This window comes from Leguminivora glycinivorella, chromosome 19, assembly GCF_023078275.1.
Source record: "Leguminivora glycinivorella isolate SPB_JAAS2020 chromosome 19, LegGlyc_1.1, whole genome shotgun sequence".
In the NCBI taxonomy this organism is placed as follows: Eukaryota; Metazoa; Arthropoda; class Insecta; order Lepidoptera; family Tortricidae; genus Leguminivora; species Leguminivora glycinivorella.
Window position 1 is genome coordinate 17,210,693 of NC_062989.1, and position 22,908 is coordinate 17,233,600.

General features: G+C 37.6%; 3 long non-coding RNA genes across 3 annotated transcripts; 2 read left to right on the forward strand and 1 right to left on the reverse strand.

The window, feature by feature from the left end:
- The first annotated feature begins 163 nt into the window (after window positions 1-163).
- On the forward strand, window positions 164-1,141 carry LOC125236547. The gene is made up of 2 exons (XR_007178217.1): window positions 164-367; window positions 457-1,141. It is a non-coding gene; the product is annotated as an uncharacterized LOC125236547 (long non-coding RNA).
- Window positions 535-1,852, reverse strand: LOC125236546. Its single transcript, XR_007178216.1, has 3 exons — window positions 1,599-1,852; window positions 1,301-1,489; window positions 535-1,142 (listed from the first exon to the last, which is right to left on the reverse strand). It is a non-coding gene; the product is annotated as an uncharacterized LOC125236546 (long non-coding RNA).
- Window positions 1,853-11,002: 9,150 nt separating this feature from the next.
- LOC125236813 lies at window positions 11,003-16,770 on the forward strand. Its single transcript, XR_007178233.1, has 4 exons — window positions 11,003-11,155; window positions 11,401-11,602; window positions 12,065-12,171; window positions 16,483-16,770. It is a non-coding gene; the product is annotated as an uncharacterized LOC125236813 (long non-coding RNA).
- Window positions 16,771-22,908: the final 6,138 nt, after the last annotated feature.

Here is a 22,908-nt window from a genome sequence, read left to right on the forward strand (position 1 = left end):
GAACAAAACATCCAGCGAGCCAGATTTCGATCGGACGTCCATGCGCTCAAGGCCACGTCCACGTCCGTCGACCGATAGTTTGCACGGCTATGTGTAATTTCATTGTCCAGATTCCCGTCCGCGGTCGATTTACGACGGACGTCCGCGTAGTATGTTCCTAGCTTTAGTGTATATTCATTGTCCAGTCCAGATCCCCGTCCGCGGTCGATTTACGACGGACGTCCGCATAGTATGTTCCTAGATTGAATTGTGCAAACTATCGGTTGTCGGTCGTGCACGTGCGATCGCGGACGTCAGCGCAATATATTCCTAGCTTCATTGTGTGATGGCGTTCCCTTAGGGCCACTTGTACCACCCGCTTGTCAAGGTTAGTGGACTGTCAAATTCCATATAAAATGGTGGGTTAAGGTTAACCTCGGATTTTCGGTGGTGCAAGTGACCCTTACTGTCATTTAGGTTCAGGTTCCCAATAGTCGGCACTCTTATAAGATGGTGAAGTGTAATGTTCAGGCCTGGCTAATCAGAATAACAACAGTGTTTCCAATAGGATTTATTAAGACAACACAGAGCTATACACAAGTTTAGAAAAATAGTCTTTATGTATTAATGTGGTCTAGTAACACTAATGCCATAGGTGAGTGGTATATCTTGTACACTGTCTTTGCTTACACTGAACTGCACTTTCACTATTTGACGCGATGGTAGCGGGTGTACCAAAGACAGTATTATAGTTGAGATTTTATTTGTTGAATTTATTTAGTCTTCACATTAACAACTCTTTCTCTAAGGCCCACATGCCCTCTCCTGTTCTTCGATGGCCCATTGTTGGTTTTTATTTGCATATTATTCTTCCCATAATCACAGGACACGGCAAGGAAGTGAAGAAGTGGCAGCATGGGCACACATTGGGCAGACACAATAACGTCTCTGACAAAGACCACTGCAGGCTAGCATGCACCGGGCCCAGGATTGAGTGGCGTGAAGAACACTGGTAAAGAATGGCCTCATTCGTCATGTCCCTCAGCCACAAGGATACAACAAAGAAGAAGAGAATTATTCTTCTAAAATTTACTTCTGCAGCTCATTAATTTCCATTTTCGACTCTGCTACTTTTTCAACCGGCCGCTTTCATTTTGGTTTACCTATAACAAAGTAATGTTTTAGAATAGTACTGCATAAAAACAATAAAAAAATTGTTCACAAATTTTTCTAAGTCCTTTTGCTATACTCTGACCGTGTATAATAATACATTTATTGAGAAACAAATGTCAGTGTTTATCATATAAAAAAATGCCCTCACCATGATTTGAACCTGAAGCCTTAATTAAGCACAGGGTCACTACACTGCCGAGACATGTCATATTAACAAATAACAACCGCTACATAAAGCAGGGTATTTTCTTGTTCTCAATGAGGCCGGCTGCCTTAAGACCATATTGTCACAGTCTTAACATGCTTCCCTCAAATCCTCAATCATCCTGTGAATCCACTGCAAAATAAAAGAGGTAGTTTGATTAACAATATTATATTAATTAAACCTGAAGTTTGGCAATATGCGTACAATTCATACTAGAAGAAAGAATATGTTTCATACGTACATAAGGTATTCTTTGGAGGACAAACAGGTGTTTTTTTTTTAGCTTAAGAATAGTGAAAACACCAATTATGTATAATAATATAAATTGTAAATAATGTCAAAGAAAAGATTCTGACATTATTTCAGTGTTGCCAGGTCCAATTTGAATAAAATCAGAAGACACGTCCTAAAAATCAGGAGACATAAATAATTCGTCACTACTTTAAAAAAAACTCATATCTTCGTCTATCAATGAAAAGAAAATTGTAGTAAGTATGTATGGAATGCATATAGACTTACTGCGTTTTAACTTTGAGGAACAGCGTGAGATACGAAATTTTTTAAAAAAGTAGTGATGAGATTGTCTTGTCTCAGTTTGAAAGATTGCATACAAGTTTTTTTTAAGATTATCATAGATTGATAAAGCCTGAGAGCTTGACCAGAAATATAATATGAGAACTATTCTTCATACTAAACTGCAATGTCACCCCATACATCAGAATAAACAGCGCCCTCTTGACAATAATAGTCATATATTTCTGGTCAGGCTTTAGTATTATTATTCGATAACTTTATTTTCACAATTATTTGCAACATTTACATTAATAAAATTATTTAAAGAAAATTATGGCCAAGCAAATACTGTCGTTTAAAAAAGGCGCCTAATTCAAATTTTCTATGGCACAATAAACCTTCGCCCATGTTTCAAATTTGGCGCTTATTTTAGTATTTCGTAGTCAACTAGGAATCCTTATAGTTTCGCCATATTTGTCTGTCTGTGTGTCCATCCGCCCGTCCGTCCTGGACTGGAAACCGCTGAAATTTGCTTTTGCTGAGATGCAAAAATAAAAAGTGGAAAAAATACATAATAATATAATATAATAAGTTTTATTAGGGTTCGGTTGCAATCTGTCATTTTTACCAGTAAAAGATGAGGGTCTAAATAGTAGAGGTGTGCGCCGGTGGCTAAATCGTCGGCGGCGGCGTCCGGGCCAAAAATGGCCGGCGGCGTCGGCGTAATCGGCGTGATCGGCGTAATAATTAAAAACATGTAATATTTAAAAAAACGGCACTTTTATTACCGGCGTTACAAAGTACATGTAATAAACTTTTTATCATGAGTCCTGTGTAGAGGTGTGCGCCGACCGGCGTGGCGTACGCCGCCGGTCATTTTTGCCACGCCGACGCCGCCGATCATTTCACCGGCGTGAAATCGGCGTGAGATCGACGTGAAAATAATTCCTAATTTTTGGCTTGTGCTGTGTTATTAGACGTGTGTGCCGATTAAAAATTGATCAGCAACGGCGTTTGCCATAAATCGGCGGTGGCGGCGTGTTTCCGGCGCGAATTTGGCGTGACCTTGAATTGAACCTCGTAAGTCCCGGGCCATTTTTTTCGATTTTGAATTTGGAACTTTCTTTCATATAAGAGTTCAAAACTCGAATTTAATTTGTACCTACTTGTACAAGTACGCGGGGACTTAGGAGGTATGTTTCTTATATAAAAATCATACGTATACTTTGATATAAACAGTGAATTAAATAACACACGTAAATGAACACGGGATAGGAAAAAACACTGATTACCCTAATAATTATCCTTTGATAGCTCAAAATATTTTTTTATCATTGTTGGCTTCCATTAAATAATTTATTTTCTAAATTACCATGAATCTGCAAGGCACTCTTTCTTTATGAGGACCTTTGGAAGCTGGTAAAGAGGCCCTAGAATCGGAGGAGCACTGCAACCCTATAAGGTACAAGACCTTACAGTCCAAAAAATCTGGAACTTCCTGGATTCAACGGGCATGAGTAAGGTTATTTAATCACAAAGAGCAGTCAAAATAGATCACTGCTGGTCGGCGTGACGCGGAAAGGCCCACAATACCCCCAAATTATTGGGGGCGATTATTAAATCGGAGGAACACACATCATCAGCACAACCGCAGGGATTCCATTGTGCGCAGTCAATTGACGAGTGTCGAGAAAAATATGGTGGAAACGAATGTCCGACATATAGCTCTCGGCTCTCGGCATACAAATTTGAGTTGGATCAGATAGTTAATCCAGAAAACTGATTTAGTTTTTTGCGTCGTACAGCAATGTCAGCACTGATTAATGTTCCATCTGTTAATGCGATAAATACCCGGATCGGTAGTCCAAAGTAGCAACGAATGGTTACCGTGCTACCGCAGCCAGGCAGGGAAAGACCAAAAAAGAGATAAAAGATAAAAGGACGACCTCGATGCCTTTTCATAATGACTGGCGGGAGCGGACAGCAAACTGTAATGAGTGGGGATGAAAAGGACAGGCCTTTGCCCAGCAGTGGGCCACATATAAACAAGCTACATAAAAAACAAGATACCTACGATTAAATGAAGGTTGGCACTTGCCGATGGTTGTAACCACACAGAATTATAATGAAAAGCTTCAATTCCTGCAAAACCAGATCAGCAACGAAATTAAGATCACGCAAAGTGAAGCCAACCTGGGTAGTATACCTCTATGAGTAACTAGGACGAAAAAAACCATCGCGTCCCCTTCCAAACTATAGTTCTACACACAGATGGGCACATAGGTATTTTTTGAGGAGCCCTGAAATCTTGAATAATACATGGTAGTCAATGTAGTCATCCAGATGGAAAAATAGCTGAAGATACAACAGGGAGAGTCTTGGCTCTCCAGATCTGGTATTTTCGTAGGCGCTGTAACCATTTGGTTATACTCAAGACGTAAGCCAAAGCAAAATCGCACACAGATCTCCCCGCATGCCCAGTTTTTTGCATGCCATTAAGAACTGAAGTCCCTCATCTTTCTTACTGCTGAATAACAAATATTTTATTCATAGTAAAGTTTATTGGGAAATTGTAACAAATATTGCATAAAAAAGACCAAAAATATATCCAAATAGTGCAAATACAAATACCAAGTTTGAGCAGTTTAGTAACCATCAAGGTCACGCCGTTTAATAATCGGCGGCGGCGGCGTGGCAAAAATGTCGGGATGCGGTTCATATCATTATCAAGTTAGTGACAAATTTCGAGTCAAAAACGAAATAATTTGCAATTAATATTGCTAAAATCTTCATTAGAACATGAAATTGTGTCACAGGACTCATGATAAAAAGTTTATTACATGTACTTTGTAACGCCGGTAATAAAAGTGCCGTTTTTTTTAAATATTACATGTTTTTAATTATTACACCGATCACGCCGATTACGCCGACTCCGCCGGCCATTTTTGGCCAGGACGCCGCCGCCGACGATTTAGCCACCGGCGCACACCTCTAGTCCTGTGACACAATTTCATGTTCTAATGAAGATTTTAGCAATATTAATTGCAAATTATTTCGTTTTTGACTCGAAATTTGTCACTAACTTGATAATGATATGAACCGCATCCCGACATTTTTGCCACGCCGCCGCCGCCGATTATTAAACGGCGTGACCTTGATGGTTACTAAACTGCTCAAACTTGGTATTTGTATTTGCACTATTTGGATATATTTTTGGTCTTTTTTATGCAATATTTGTTACAATTTCCCAATAAACTTTACTATGAATAAAATATTTGTTATTCAGCAGTAAGAAAGATGAGGGACTTCAGTTCTTAATGGCATGCAAAAAACTGGGCATGCGGGGAGATCTGTGTGCGATTTTGCTTTGGCTTACGTCTTGAGTATAACCAAATGGTTACAGCGCCTACGAAAATACCAGATCTGGAGAGCCAAGACTCTCCCTGTTGTATCTTCAGCTATTTTTCCATCTGGATGACTACATTGACTACCATGTATTATTCAAGATTTCAGGGCTCCTCAAAAAATACCTATGTGCCCATCTGTGTGTAGAACTATAGTTTGGAAGGGGACGCGATGGTTTTTTTCGTCCTAGTTACTCATAGAGGTATACTACCCAGGTTGGCTTCACTTTGCGTGATCTTAATTTCGTTGCTGATCTGGTTTTGCAGGAATTGAAGCTTTTCATTATAATTCTGTGTGGTTACAACCATCGGCAAGTGCCAACCTTCATTTAATCGTAGGTATCTTGTTTTTTATGTAGCTTGTTTATATGTGGCCCACTGCTGGGCAAAGGCCTGTCCTTTTCATCCCCACTCATTACAGTTTGCTGTCCGCTCCCGCCAGTCATTATGAAAAGGCATCGAGGTCGTCCTTTTATCTTTTATCTCTTTTTTGGTCTTTCCCTGCCTGGCTGCGGTAGCACGGTAACCATTCGTTGCTACTTTGGACTACCGATCCGGGTATTTATCGCATTAACAGATGGAACATTAATCAGTGCTGACATTGCTGTACGACGCAAAAAACTAAATCAGTTTTCTGGATTAACTATCTGATCCAACTCAAATTTGTATGCCGAGAGCCGAGAGCTATATGCCGGACATTCGTTTCCACCATATTTTTCTCGACACTCGTCAATTGACTGCGCACAATGGAATCCCTGCGGTTGTGCTGATGATGTGTGTTCCTCCGATTTAATAATCGCCCCCCAATAATTTGGGGGGTATTGTGGGCCTTTCCGCGTCACGCCGACCAGCAGTGATCTATTTTGACTGCTCTTTGTGATTAAATAACCTTACTCATGCCCGTTGAATCCAGGAAGTTCCAGATTTTTTGGACTGTAAGGTCTTGTACCTTATAGGGTTGCAGTGCTCCTCCGATTCTAGGGCCTCTTTACCAGCTTCCAAAGGTCCTCATAAAGAAAGAGTGCCTTGCAGATTCATGGTAATTTAGAAAATAAATTATTTAATGGAAGCCAACAATGATAAAAAAATATTTTGAGCTATCAAAGGATAATTATTAGGGTAATCAGTGTTTTTTCCTATCCCGTGTTCATTTACGTGTGTTATTTAATTCACTGTTTATATCAAAGTATACGTATGATTTTTATATAAGAAACATACCTCCTAAGTCCCCGCGTACTTGTACAAGTAGGTACAAATTAAATTCGAGTTTTGAACTCTTATATGAAAGAAAGTTCCAAATTCAAAATCGAAAAAAATGGCCCGGGACTTACGAGGTTCAATTCAAGGTCACGCCAAATTCGCGCCGGAAACACGCCGCCACCGCCGATTTATGGCAAACGCCGTTGCTGATCAATTTTTAATCGGCACACACGTCTAATAACACAGCACAAGCCAAAAATTAGGAATTATTTTCACGTCGATCTCACGCCGATTTCACGCCGGTGAAATGATCGGCGGCGTCGGCGTGGCAAAAATGACCGGCGGCATACGCCACGCCGGTCGGCGCACACCTCTACTAAATAGCCATGAAAAAATAATGCCATGACATGAGGTGGGGTCCGTAGCCGTACCCTTCCATTCGATCTTGAAAGTCATTTTTTTTAGTTTTTCGTAAATAACTCGTAAACGGTGGCCCACAACAAAAAAATATGTTGAACAAAAAATATCTACATAAAATTTCCTACAAGAAAGGTTGTGTACGTTTTTTGGATAGGATCAATATATAAATGGATAATTTAGTAAGAAAGTTTTTTTTAACACTTTCGCTACCAAGAACCCGACTGTCGGGCACACCGCTCGTAGAAGCGTAGCCGATTACATGGGTTTCCCCGTATGTAGCGAAAATGTCGTAGCGCCGCGTAGAGCCCGGTTTCGAAAGTGTTTCGATTACATGCTCCGTTTTTCGTCAATACCTCGTAAACGGTGGCCCACAGCAAAAAAATAATTATGTTAAACAGATAATATCTACATAAAATTTCCTATAAGAAATGTTATATAGGTTTTTACGCTAGGATAATTTTTTTAGTTGGAAAGTATTTTTAAATAGATTACATGGGCCGTTTTTTGTTGATAACTCAAAAACGGTGGCTCACAGCCAAAAATAATGTTACACAGAATTAATCTACATAATATTAAAAAAGTTTATGTAGATTAATTCTGTATAACATTATTCTTGGCAGTGAGGACCCTGGGAAATTTTTGACGCCGCCATTTTTTTTTTTTAAATGGCCGACTTTTCGTAGAGTGCTCAAATTTTGGTCGTTGAATCTCTAAGCGGCCTTGATTCGAATGAAATTAAAAAAAAATTAAAAATGCTACGAGTGTGAGAAAATTGGCCACTTTTATTTTGTATGGCAACTTTTAAACCGTAAGAGATAGCCGGGGGTACTCGACCAAATGTCATACAGGTCTCGGAGTAGAAAAAAGTTGCATTAAAAAAAATCAAAATGGCCGACCTTTTTTTTTAATAATTTCAAAATGGTCCTAGTGCGCTGAGATTTGGCACACGGGTGGAAGGTTGCCTCAAAATTTATATTCAAAAAGAAAATCTTGAAAAATTCAAAATGGCGGCCTTTGAGGGCCAATTGAAATTTGTATGGAGGTTTTTCTTTTAATTACCACAGCTCCGTAACGGTACAAAGAAGTGAAAAGTGCTCAAACAAATGTTATACAGTCACCTCAGGTCCACTAAATAGCATTTTTAAAAAATCAAAATGGCTGACTTTTTTTTTGAAAAATTTCAAAATGGTCCGAGCGCACTGAAATTTGGCAGACGCGTGTACAGTCGCCCAAAGATTAGTATACAAAAACAAAATTTTGAAAAATTCAAAATGGCGGCCTTTGAAGACCGATTGAAATTTGTATGGAGGTTTTTTTAATCCCCATAGCTCCGTAACGGTAGGAAAAAGGTTAAAAGTACTTAAACTAATGTTGTATGTAGTTATCTGAGGTCCATCGAATAGCATTTAAAAAATTTCAAAATGGCCGACTTTGAATTGTTATTTTTTTATCTTCGGTCCGAGCGCGCTAAAATTTTTCACGTGGTAAGAACGGGGTCCAAAAATAGGAATGAGAAAAAATTTTTTTGGAAAAATCAAATGCCCTCGGGCCCCGCGCACCTTTAAAAAACTAGTCCATTTATATATTGATCGTATCGAAAAAACGTACATAACCTTTCTTGTAGGAAATTTTATATAGATATTTTCTGTTTAACATATTTTTTTGCTATGGGCCACCGTTTACGAGTTATTTACGAAAAACTAAAAAATTGACTTTCAAGATCGAATGGCAGGGTACGTCATGGCACCCACCCACCCACCTCATGTCATGGCATTATTTTTTCATGGCTATTTAGACCCTCATGTTTTACTGGTAAAAATGACAGATTGCCTCAAGAACCTTCTTTGGATTTTTTTTTTTTTTTTTACCACTTTGCACGGTTCTGGCACGGTGAAGAACCCGGTCAAATTATCTGGCATGAACACTATGCGACTTCTGAGGAACTCTACTTTCACTTTTTAATAATTCCAGGTTGCCTCAAACACCTTTTTTGGGCCCAAAAATTAAATCTTTAAAAATTCATAGCTCGATAAAGCCCCACTCCCCAGCTGCCAGACTTGCAGACCTGATGTGGGTTATGATTAGAGAAGCATCTGAGCACCTTTCCAGGTTGCCTCAAGGACCTGCTCAAAAATCCTGCCAGCTCTTGGACCAAAACGCAAACTGTGGGATGTTTTATCTTTATTTATTGATTAGCTATACTTTAGTTAGACATTGTTAAACAGACCCTAAATATTTTTAACGTCGTCAAAAGATTTTAACAGTGTATTTCTGACCACTTTTAGAGACTATATTGTCATGTACCTACTTATACTTTTTTGGACATCGCCTAGCTTCAGAGTTACTATCAATTGAAAAAAAATCTAATTGTTACTCAGTAAAAAAGATCTTTTTAAGGGAGTTGATGCCACTATGGAGATTAGTTTCACTGAAGTTTCACTATCCTCATTGATAAATGTCAAAAAGTGAAAAGTAAAATCTTTCAAGAATTATGTTTTTAGAAAAAAAAGTTAAAACTCGTTTCAAGAATCATGTTTTTAGAAAAAAAAAAGTTAAAACTCGTTTCATGAAAAACATTTACTTTTTACATGGAAATACATTCAGAAACTAAATTCATGTAATATTTTTTGTTTGATTTACACAAAAAAGGGATGGTTAAATATATTTCGGCCTATTCACTCCCACAGTGTATAAAAGAGATTTAGGATATACTCTGTCTCAGTTACCTTACCATCCTACTCAAAAAGCTAAAACATTGGGGGATTCGGTGTTCGGTGGGTTGTATTGGATTGGCTTGCTAGCTTACTGGGCGCACACAAATGGGATCACCGATCCTAAAAACCGACCAAGAGCGTGTCGGGTCGGGTCACGCTCAGTATTGGGTTCCGTAGTTTCCCGTATTTTTTTTTCAAAACCTGTTCTACCTATCAAGTTCAAAATAATTTTACTAGGAAGTCTTTATAAAGTTCTACTTTTGTGATTTTTTTTTCATATTTTTTTAAGTTGTGGCTCAAAAGTTAGAGGGGGCGGGGGCACATTTATTTTTTATTTTTTGAGCCATTACTTCCGAAAATATTAACAATATCAAAAAAATACATTTTTGTAAACCCCTATTAATTTTTAAATACCTATCGAACAATATACTTATCACACGTTAGGATTGAAATGAAAAAAATAATCACTCCCCAGTTTACATGTAGGGGGGGTATTCTAATATATATTATATTTTATCACTTTTAATTTTACCACATTGTCGGCGTGATTGATATACATATTGGTACCACATTTCAGATCTCTAGTGATAACGTCTCACTGAGATTATCCGCGGGTGGGCGGACGGACGGACAGACATGGCGAAATTATAAGGGTTCCTAGTTGACTACAGAACCCTAAAAATTTTGTGATTACAAATGTTAATCACACTCGCAGTTAGCCAAGATACAGGCTCAGCCGAGTTTGGTCACTGGCGGATATAAATAAATAAATATTATATAGGACATTCTCTCTGTTTTGTCTCATTTGTTTTTGTTAATAAACATTTTCAGTACAGATCGTCTTTTTTTACGCACTGCGAGAAGCGAATTATATTATGCTGGGTCGAAACTTCGAAGCACGATTTTGTACTGAAAAACGTCATAAGTATAGTATATTCAAACTTGCATTATCATTTAATACATTATAATTATTTTATTTGAGATGCTGTTATACTTTTATTCCGTGTTGAAAATAAATCACAATAAATATTAAAAGATAAACATTAAAACATACAAAATAATATTTGTCAGTTATTTCTAAATCCTTCATTGATCATTTCACGTAAATTAATATTTTCTTCTTTGAATACCTACACTTATAAATTATATGCCAGAGACTAATTACTAAGGGGGTTTCTTATTAAATACAACTTATATGTATATACCCGTCCTAGCGAAATCACGATATGCATTTTCGCCACTGACGGTGACGGAACTAAATAATATTATTATGAAAGTTACGGGCTCTGAATATTATAAATATAATTTTCCCTCTGTTTCTGAGAACGGTTTTAGAGTTGGCAACCCCGGACCGCGACGCGCCGCGAGCGACTGAAGGACTTGTATCCATGGTCAGGAAATAAATTAAAAAAAAAAAAAGCCGCGACGCCTGGAGCGTGACGGCGGACGCCAATGCAATGCCGCCATCTTCTATCGTGTCGTGCGTGCCTGTGTGAACTTGAAAATAAATCCGCTAGCTGAAGCTAGCTGACCGGATCGGAAAAATGGTGAGATTTGCTATTTAATTACCCATTTACAGCCTATGTGGCAGTTAACTATTCGATAGCTTATTGAGTTTATTGTGGTAGCGTTCCCACTTAAGCGTTGCGTGTCTCGGGGCGCGCACTGAGGCGGCGTGAATCCCCAAGATATCATATTACAGAAAAAAGGCTCGCCACCGGACGACCGACATGGCGCATTACGCGATTTATTTTAAACATTCTAATTCAATATAATTTTTCACTGTCTTCAGGTTCAGGGTTCTTTTTGTTGCCCCATGCCCCATCATCTGCCGCCATCCTGGACAAGTCGGCGATCAACAACAGGACAGGACCCGGCCTGCGAGCAATGGCCAGTGAAGTCTATCCCAGTGCCACGTCATCAAGTCATCACGCATTCGTCGTCGGACTCGTCGGGTGCAAATGACGCGGCGGATCTTTCTCAAGCTTAGAAAGGTAGTTGCGCATTTATACGTCTATTTTGATTCCCTTTTCGACTGTCAAATTCCATATGAAATGGTGGGTTAGCCTCGGGTTAACCCTCCATTTTCGGTGGTGCAAGTGACCCTTAGGTATGTAGTCAGTTGTGATTGCTTGATATTACAACTTGACAATAAAAAGCCGTCGAGAGTACAATATTTGTATCTTGTCTACAACATTTATATTTGTATTTTATTGTGTACCAAGTATAAAAACGTCATGTAAATAGTCCAACATGACCCTTTGATAGTCCGAGCTCAGCTTAATTAACCTAAGAGATGTGTAGCGTTTGCGTAGCATTTGATATTTGGGTGCATTTAATTGCAAATTATTTGTGTGTGTTCATAAATATTCCTGGGTTTTCTCATTAACTGTTTCTGCACCTCCCTCCCTGTTATTTGCACTTGCTTTATATAGCCCACGTACCGGACATTTCAGATGGTTGTGGCCCAGCGCCCCGCTACTTCGTGCCAGGCCATTCTCCAACTGCAGATCCATGTGTCAACGCGACAGTGCACTCACCTTGTTTGGCCCGATGGAATTTGGTTAGCTTGCACATTTTACCCTTCTCTTCATTTATTTATTTCTGTATTTTTATTCAGTAATACAAAATGTCGGACAATGACAGTAGTGATAACGAGAGCAAGGAGATTGACGAAGCAAAACTTAAATAGAAATTGCCTTTAAAAATAATCTGCCATATTTTTAAACCCAATTTCTATTTAAGAAGTCTCATTGAAATTTATAATGACCATATGAGTTGACCTTGATGTCAGTCGACACGTTTTCATTTAATTTCCATATCAGCAAATCATTCAAATTCGTTTTGAGAGTTTTTAAAAAGAAGCTGATTTGACTAGAAGGAAAGTAGCCTATAATAAGAATGTATTGATAAATAATCATCTCAATCTCACATCATTTTTAAGGTGCTGTAGTCAACTAGGAACCCTTATAGTTTCGCCATGTCTGTCTGTCCGTCCGTCCGTCCGCGGATAATCTCAGTAACCGTTAGCACTAGAAAGCTGAAATTTGGTACCAATATGTATATCAATTACGCCGACAAAGTGGTAAAATAAAAAGTGGAAAAAAAGTGTTTTGTTAGGGTACATGTAAAAGTGGGGACAGATTTTTTTTTCATTCCAACCCCAACGTGTGATATATTGTTGGATAAGTATTTAAAAATCAATACGGGCTTACTAAAATCGTTTTTTGATAATATTAATATTTTCGGAAATAATCGCTCCTACAGGAAAAAAAAGACTCTCTAACTCTAACTTTTGAACCATATGTTTAAAAAAAAAAACCGGCCAAGAGCGTGTCGGGCCACGCTCAGTGTAGGGTTCCGTAGTTTTTCGTATTTTTCTCAAAAACTTCTGAACCTATCAACTTAAAAAAATATGAAAAAAAAATAACAAAAGTAGAACTTTATAAAGACTATATAGGGGGGGTGCCCTAATAAAGCATTTTTTTCCATTTTTTATTTTTGCACTTTGTTGGCGTGATTGATATAGATATTGGTACCAAATTTCAGCTTTCTAGTGCTTACGGTTACTGAGATTATCCGCGGACGGACGGACGGACGGACAGACAGACATGGCGAAACTATAAGGGTTCCTAGTTGACTACGGAACCCTAAAAACCGGCCAAGAGCGTGTCGGGCCACGCTCAGTGTAGGGTTCCGTAGTTTTCCGTATTTTTCTCAAAAACTACTGAACCTATCAAGTTCAAAATTTCATGTTTTTTAACCATATGGTTCAAAAGTTAGAGGGGGGGGAAGCACTTTTTTTTCCTTCAGGAGCGATTATTTCCGAAAATATCAATATTATCAAAAAACGATCTTAGTAAACCCTTACTAATTTTTAAATACCTATCCAACAATATATCACACGTTGGGGTTGGTTTGAAAAAAAAATATCAGCTCCCACTTTACATGTAGGGGGGTTACCCTAAAAAAACATTTTTTTCCATTTTTTATTCTTGCACTTTGTCGGCGTGATTGATATACATATTGGTACCAAATTTCAGCTTTCTAGTGCTAACGGTTACTGAGATTATCCGCGGACGGACGGACAGACAGACATGGCGAAACTACGACTACGGAACCCTAATATAAAAAAAAAATACTAAAGTAGATCTTTATAAAGACTTTCTAGGAAAATTTGTTTTGAACTTGATAGGTTCAGTAGTTTTTGAGAAAAATACGGAAAACTACGGCCGGAAAGCGTGGCCCGACACGCTGTTGGCCGGTTTTTTTAAACTTTACTCTTAATAACAAATCTCGTAAGTCAATTAAATTTATTGTAGACCATGTTTCAACAAATTTGAGAGTCTTGAATGGGCGTTTTCCAAATTAAATCCCGAAAATCGAATTTCACCAGATCTGGACGTGTTTGGGCTCATTCTACTCAGAATCACGAGCTGATTCGATCCCGACGATAAAAAAATGTGTCCCAAATTTTCCATACAAAATTCGAGTTTCCAATACGTCACGCTCGTAGTAAGTTCATACTAAAATCGTGACGTAAAAGGAAAAAAATATTAGGACACTTTTTTTTATCGTCGGGATCGAATCAGCTCGTGATTCTGAGTAGAATGAGCCCAGACACGTCCAGATCTGGTGAAATTCGATTTTCGGGATTTAATTTGGAAAACGCCCGAATACGCTTAGGGAGCGCACTGACATGTGGGTCACTCTTATAATATATATAGTTGTCCAAAAACTGGACAGTGTAACTAACTAGCATTAAGTGGGAAGTCTACTTTCCTTTTAGTCAATTCAGCGTGTGCTATTCTGCGGCGCGGCGGCGATGCCTTCATAATGAACTTCAACTAACTATGGTAAAATGATGTACGTAATTACGTATAACGTACAATATGTACGTATGATGTTTATGACTGCACCTATAGGGGGAAACGAAATAATGGGCTTTGATTGTATCGGTACTCATAGATAGAATCTACATTATCTACTTTTTTCTTATGGAAATTGACGTACAAATGCCTTTTATTATGTACGTATTGAAAAAATCATTACAACTTAGTAAATTTATGTACTTTCAGTAATTCCGCATTCCACCTGAACCTTATGAGCAGGGAGCGTACTTTTCGTGCCGATTACATCAATTTGACGTCACGCTCCATATAGGATGATCACAAATTGTATCATTGTTAATTATTAATCATTAGTCATCAATATCATTTTAAGTTATGAATTTATTTGCATGGTAATGAATGCAAGAAGGATGGTGTGCTTTACGTTAGAGAGAAATTCTCTTTTCTACGTATTTATTGTAATGTGTTGTTAACAATACTATTTAAATTTATTTATAAAAACAAATCAAATAATTTTATTCACGTTTCACATTTCAAGTAGGTATTATTTATGCCACATGTAAATGGACTACTGTATTTGAAGTAATTTGTATATGATTAAAATAATTGACGACTAATGATTAATAATTTACAATAAAACTATTTGGGATCACCCAATTTGGAGCGTGATGTCAGATTAATGTCATCGGCATGAAAAGTACGCTCCCTGCTTATGAGCTATTATGTCAGGAGGTGTACAGGTAAGTGAGACGGAGATATGTCCCTTCCACGCTCAAAGCCCATTATTTCGTTGCCCCCTATACTGGCCTCCTAAAGCCGAAAAGCGCTATCTCAAACGGAAATCCACAGCTAACTTATAAAGTACTAGCTTTTGCCCGCTGCTTCGCTCGCGTTAGAAAGAGACAGAAAGTAGCCTATGTCACTCTCCATCCCTTCAACTATATCCACTTACAGTCATAAACATAATATGTACATTTAGTTGCATTTCATTATTAGGCTTGGGACTTTTGGATGCTCGCTATGGTTCTGGCATCCGCAGAGTCGCCATTAGGCTTGTGCCGTTTCGTTCGTTGATCGGAGCGCTCCGATCTCGTTCAGTCGCCCCCACGAACTAGTTCGCTCTTTTAGGTCTTTTGCTCATTTAGTTCAGCCAGACCAGCGACCGTTGCGGTCGGAAAGATCAGAACGAATGGGACCGAGTAGTGTCAAAATGATACGAATAGTCTACAGATAGTAACATTCCGGGCCGAAAGGTTGTAAGTAACCGAAGTTTAATATGAAAACTTGACTTTTTTTGTTGCTCTGCTCTCACTCTCGGTCGGCGCAGTCAGACATTCGTTCTCGATCCAAACCGCTCGTGTTCGCCGATCCTGTACTGAACTAAATGAGCAAAGACCGATTCTCAGAGCACGGAAAGATTCAGTTCATTTCGGTCATTCGCCTCCGCAGAGTAGCACACAAATCAGCTTCTTTTTAAGTTTGCTAATTATGGAAATAGTAGGAATTCGTGTTTAGTGACGTCACGGTCAACTCTTTTAGCATGGTGCATTGGGGTAATTTCGAAGCACAGAAATGCTCGGGTAATTTCGAAAGGGGAATATTGATATGATGATGGAAATAATGGTGATTTTTCTGTGACTTTCGAAATTACCCTAATGCACGCTATCAGACATATTCAATAGAAATTTGATTTAAAAATAACTTTTGCGAATGTGTTTCTTATAATTATCTAATGCTTCATTTGTAATTTTGTATGGTATAAAATATTTTAAGTACAGGAAAATTCCATGTACAAAACCACAATTGCAAAGTCTCCTCTTGAAGACTTATCAGTTTCTAAGAAATCGTGCAGACGTATTGGAGACTGCAGGATGCGAGCTCCAAAAGCGCTCAGGCAAATAATAATAATAATCAATAAAGTTAAATCATACAAAATATCATAAATCCTTCATCTCATCAGCGGCAAACTCATGTTTCACGTGTACAATCAGAATTATAGATTTAATGAATTTAATTTTTTGCAGGTATGTCACCTGAGGCGAGGAGTAGGTGCGTGTGCGAACGGCCTTAGTGACGCATCTTCAGCGCGACGGGTGTATTCTCAAATATGAGAAGGAGCTCGGGTCCTGCGGGCTCTTAACCGTCGTAGTATTCACGCAGTGTTTTAAAATAGTGTTTGTGTGTATTATGATAACATATGTTCAATTCAAATGTCTAACACTACATAAGTATACATATCATTTTTCATTAGTATGGTGCTGTTTTTGCGGTCTGAAGAAAAAACTTCAAATAAAATAATTATGTTGTCTGTATATCCATGTTTTTGTTTTACAATCAATGATTTTTGTGTGAGGTAGTTTTTAAGTTTGACTTTTTCGTTTCTAGTTATTTTGATCATACATAATCATTAAAATTATGCTGGGAAGTATCTGTAAAAGCTGCGCACGGATCCGAACCTGTCGAGCATACTCGCGCGCGAGCCTTTGGCTGTCGGCTTTTGGAGAGAATCTAGCTTGTTTCAATCGAATCGCGATCGAATCAAGCGAGATCTCTTTGAACCGGCAGCTGGCAGCCGCACGAGGCTCGCTCAGGCTCACGCAGATTGCAGAGCACCTTGCGTGCAGTTATATTTGCGACGTCCTACCAACCACAAAAATCACGTTCCCTGAAATATCCCTATGAAATATTGTGTGAACGGTTCACGAGTGACTTGCACAAAACGTGCATCTAGTAAATTGCAGCAATATTATTATTTCACTAAACGAATAAACTGCCAGTGATTCGTTGACACAACATACCAAATATAACCATAGCAGAAGTTTCAAATGAAACATTATGAGAGCTACTTTTAGGTACATTACAAGTGTAACTTGCAAGGAACTTCACAAGAGTTATTAAAGCAATGTTACATTAGTAAATTATTAAAAGGTATCTGTGAAAAGTTAATACAATATAAAACTTTAAACTTATTGGTGTATTGTAAATGTAACATTGCCGTAATGAATAGCGTGTAAGTTACGTACAAGTTGCATAATGTGCTATTGTTGCAATGTACAAAAATGAAACTTGCAAGGAACTTCACAATAGTTATTTAAAGCAATGTTACATTTGTAACTTATTAAAAGGTATCTGTGAAAAGTTAATACAATATAAAACTTCAAACTTATTGGTGTATTGTAAATGTAACATTGCCGTAATGAATAGCGTGTAAGTTACGTACAAGTTTCATATTGTGCTATTGTTGCAATGTAGAAAAATGAACTTATTAAAAGTTTTCGTCATAACTTTCCAGTAAGTTTATATTTCAATGTATCAGCAACATTGCTATTCAAAGTTATAGAAAGTTGTAAAAATCCGATCTGGGAAACTTACAGGGTTTATCTACAGCGCGGCCGAATTCGTTTAACATCAATATACCTCAAACGTTGCTCAAACGTTGCAAGCTTGCAATTGTAAGTTTCAAGCTCCCAGATGTAGCATTGAGCAATGTTACCGCAAGTTCTGCTTGCTTAACGGGATGTAATCTATTTAAAAATACTTTCCAACTAAAATATTGATTCTAGCGAAAAATGTTATAGAACGTTTCTTGTGGGAAATATTATGTAGATTAATTCTGTATAACATTATTTTTGGCTGTGGGCCACCGATTTCGAGTTATTAACAAAAAACTGCCCATGAAATGTATTTAAAAATACTTTTCAACTAAAATATTGATTCTAGCGAAAAAACGTATAGAACCTTTCTTGTAGGAAATATTATGTAGATTAATTCTGTCTAACATTATTTTTGGCTGTGAGCCACCGTTTTTGAGTTATCAACAAAAAACGGCCCAAATATCTATTTAGAAATACTTTCCAACTAAAAAATTGATCCTAGCGAAAAAAGTTATATAACCTTTCTTATAGGAAATTTTATGTAGATATTTTCTGTTTAACATAATTTTTTGCTGTGGGCCACCGTTTACGAGGTATTGACGAAAAACGGAGCATGTAATCGATTAAAAAAACTTTCTTACTAAATTATCCATTTATATATTGATCCTATCGAAAAAACGTACATAACCTTTCTTGTAGGAAATTTTATGTAGATATTTTCTGTTTAACATATTTTTTTGCTGTGGGCCACCGTTTACGAGTTATTTACGAAAAACTAAAAAATTGACTTTCAAGATCGAATGGCAGGGTACGGACCCCACCTCATGTCATGGCATTATTTTTCCATGGCTATTTAGACCCTCATCTTTCACTGGTAAAAATGACAGACTGCCTCAAGAACCTTTTTTGGAATTTTTTTTTTTACCACTTTGTACCGTTCTGGCACGGTGAAGGACCCGGCCAAATGATCTGGCATAAATACTATGCGACTTCTGAGGAACTCTATTTTCACTTTTTAATAATTCCAGGTTGCCTCAAACACCTTTTTTGGGCCTCAAAAAATTAAATCTTTAAAAATTCATAGCTCGATAAAGCCCCGCTCCCCAGCTGCCAGACTTGCAGACCTGATGTTGGCTATGATCAGAGAAGCATCTGAGCACCTTTCCAGGTTGCCTCAAGGACCTACTCCAAAATCCTGCCAGCTCTTGGACCATTCCTGCGAGAATTACAAATTACAACCGTAGGTACCTACAAGAAACTCATCTCAAAGCCCTCCTTTCAAAGTCATTTAATATGAATGAATAAAAGGCGTGAATTTGCCTGGTGACTCGTTATTTGACAGCTGACAGTGACAGGGGAAGGGCGTTCCTCTCATTCCTGCCCAAATTGACAGCAGGAAGTGTGGATTGACAGATCGGAGTGCTATTATGATGGCAATTTATAGTTATGTAAGTTTAGGGCACTGTGACACTAGTACATTGACTATGTTCAGTAGTGAAATACTTTAATTTACAATTTTCTGATACCTAGATTAGAATGAAAGGCCTAAGTTTTGTGTAGGTATATTTTACCTCTGGAAGTTACACATTGTGTATTTTTATCAGTTAATTCACTTGTGGAAAGGAGAATTATGAGAGAAGTCCGCATGTGAATGAAATGAGATGTTGTGGTGTGACAAGACGATAGGATTCGATTCGGAATGAGTATATAAGAGGAAGCTTGAGAGTAGCGCCAGTGACAGAGAAAGTGAGAGGAAGTAGATTAGCATGGTATGGACATGTAATGCGGAGGGATGAAAGCAATGTTGTAAAACGAGTGGTAAATATAAAGGTGGATGGATACAAGGGTAGTGGAAGGCCTAAGAAAAGATGTATGGAATGTGTGAACAATAATATGAGAGTGAAAGGTATGGAAATGACGGCTGATAGAGAGGAATGGAGGAAGATGATCTGCTGCGCCGACTCAAATAATGGGAAAAGGGCAGGGAATGATGATGAATTCACTTGTGGAAAAAAAAACTGAAAATAAAATACATGCTAAAGTGCGTTAGAACAAAAATAATAAATAAATAAATATTATAGGACATTCTTACACAGATTGACTGAGGCCCACGGTAAGCTCAAGAAGGCTTGTGTTATGGGTACTCAGACAACGATATATATAATATATAAATACTTATATACATAGAAAACATCCATGACTCAGGAACAAATATCTGTGCTCATCACACTAATAAATGCTCTTACCGGGATTCGAAGCCGGGACCGCGGCTTAGCAGGCAGCTAGGGTCACTACCGATTGCGCCAGACCGGTCGGTCGGGCGTTATATATTTAAATTAATTACACTCCATACATTTGCAACACAACCTTAAAATTTAATCCCATCCGCATCTGTAAGTTCTCTAAGTATAAATGTAGCACACTCACTAAGGCTATACTCGTGTATGTAAGAATTAAATTAAGTGGTAACTAGTTCAATGGAAAACCTATAGATTTTCGTTATCTCTTGACAAGCGGTAGACAGGTTATTTTAGCTGTAATTGGCATTGTTATCTAGCGCTTAAATTTGTCAGACCGAAGGGCGGCTACAATCGTTACTGTTAGTGACTAATATAATTAATCTAAATAAATAAAATATACATGTATTTAATTACTATTTAGAATGACAGTCTAGCTGTAAGTTCAATGAGAGGATACACTTTTGAATGACGAGGATATGCATATAAAATGGCTATTAATCTCGGGTAAATGAGTGACCTATAGAAGTTTGCTAAAACCCTACTATACTAGGTACCTAACCTACATTAAAAATAAATGCCTTTACCAGGATTTGAACCCGGGACCTCATGCTTAATAGCCCGGGTCACTTATCAATTAAGCTAATTTAACTACATAAGGAATACATACATACATACAATCACGCCTGTATCCCATGAAGGGGTAGGCAGAGCACATGAAACTACTCAAGTTTCAGTGCCGATATTAAATAAACGTTACAGAAAAAAACATAGCTGAAAATTCATAAGGAATAGAATCTCGATATTAAATAAACGTAACAAAAACATAGTTAATTCGTATGGAAATTACAAGCATAGTGCCCCAGTGGGTCATACATTATGGATTAAAATTAGAACGTGCTAGAAGTTAGTTTATAAGGTGTTGGTGATTATAATTATTCCACGATTAAGGTTCTGAACGTCAGCTACTGACGTATTCTCACTCATTGGCATTCAAATAGGTATTCGATAATTTATTGATGAATTGATTATTCACAGAAATCTATGTTTGACTGGGGTTAGTCAGGCATCGGATTAGGAGAGGAAAAAACCGGCCAAGAGCGTGTCGGGCCACGCTCAGTGTAGGGTTCCGTCACAGTATAAGGATATATCAGTAGTTAATCTCCGGCAGCGGCGGCGCGGTCGTTACTACTGCGCAAGGTCACGCAGGGTTGTACATGTACAACGTTACTATAATCGACTTCGTACAATGTAAGTTGTTGTAAATCTAATAGGTACTATTAACTGTAAGTAGGTTTTAGTATAACAATACCACGTCATGACACCACATTAGTCAGTATTGAAGACACAAAAAATCATTATAAATATATTACTCTCATACGCGCAATAGTAGATTGTGTAACAATAATTGCAAAAGCGTTAATTTAAGTGTTCATTTTATATGTTTTCTCTAGAATACACCCAATCCATCACAATAAAAAAAAGATTCGTTTGAACTAGAAACGTAGGTACCTACTGTCCTACTCGTATTAGTAACTGTGTATGGCGCTATGCTAGTACCAACGCTCTTTCTACCTTTTTATCTAATAAAGATTCAAGTACGTATTTGTTTCTTAAATACTGACGAAATCATATTTACATAAAATGTTTGAATAGATGTTTGCACAATATTTAAGTAGGTACCAAACTTTCGAGCTAGATAGATCGCAGCATCTACCTAAATGTCGTTACAGATAAATCCTTATTGATTTTAATGTGTCATTCTAGCTTTAAATCTCACTTTTACGCCATTTACGTAAGCAATAATGTACCTAACACTGCAAATATATAACAACCACTTACTTTTCTGGGTGTCTAGGAATTCTAAAGAATGACATTTCCGCATTTTGAGAACTTTCCATACACCCATAAACACTACAGTAACGAAAATATGTCTTCGGTGCTGACGTCATTTTCTCCCGAACTCAACACGTCAACACAGCGCGCAAACGCGGCCCCGACTGTCCAGCCCAATAATCACCAGTTTCGCATGTTTTCGCCGCATGCGAGGGGAGGGAGGGGGACACACCGCGCGGCGTGAAGTTTGTAAGAAGAGTTATTACTGGTTTTATACTGTGGTTCCGTAGTTTTCTGTATTTTTCTCAAAAACTACTGAACCTATCAAGTTCAAAACAATTTTCCTAGAAAGTCTTTATAAAGTTCTACTTTTGTGATTTTTTTCATATTTTTTAAACTTATGGTTCAAAAGTTAGAGGGGGGGGACGCACTTTTTTTTCCTTTAGGAGCGATTATTTCCGAAAATATTAATATTATCAAAAAACGATCTTAGTAAACCCTTATTCATTTTTAAATACCTATCCGAAAATATATCACACGTTGCGGTTGGAATGAAAAAAAATATCAGCGTACAGTAATAAAACATTTTTTTCCATTTTTATTTTCAATCAATCAATTATTTATTCGTGATAACTACAATCATAATCATAATCATAATCATAAATCGTTTATTTGCCAAAAAATATCTATATAGGTACATTTCCAAGCAGAACTTAACATAATTACATTTTTGCCATTAAGGTTATATCCGTCGGCCCCAAACTAGGCGCAGCCTGTATCTCGGGAACCGAAAAAATAGATTTAACTGTGGGACTTTGTCTAAACGGAATATGTTGGCCGTTTTGTTTTTTGAAAAATATTTTTACAAAGGTAATACAAATTACATTAAATTCTAGAAAAGTGCATGCACAGAGACAATAAAAAAAAAAAAAGCTATTTAAACTAAGTAAACAGGGCAGACATGCATATGTGGAAGTGACATTTAATGAGTGTGCGCGTGTGT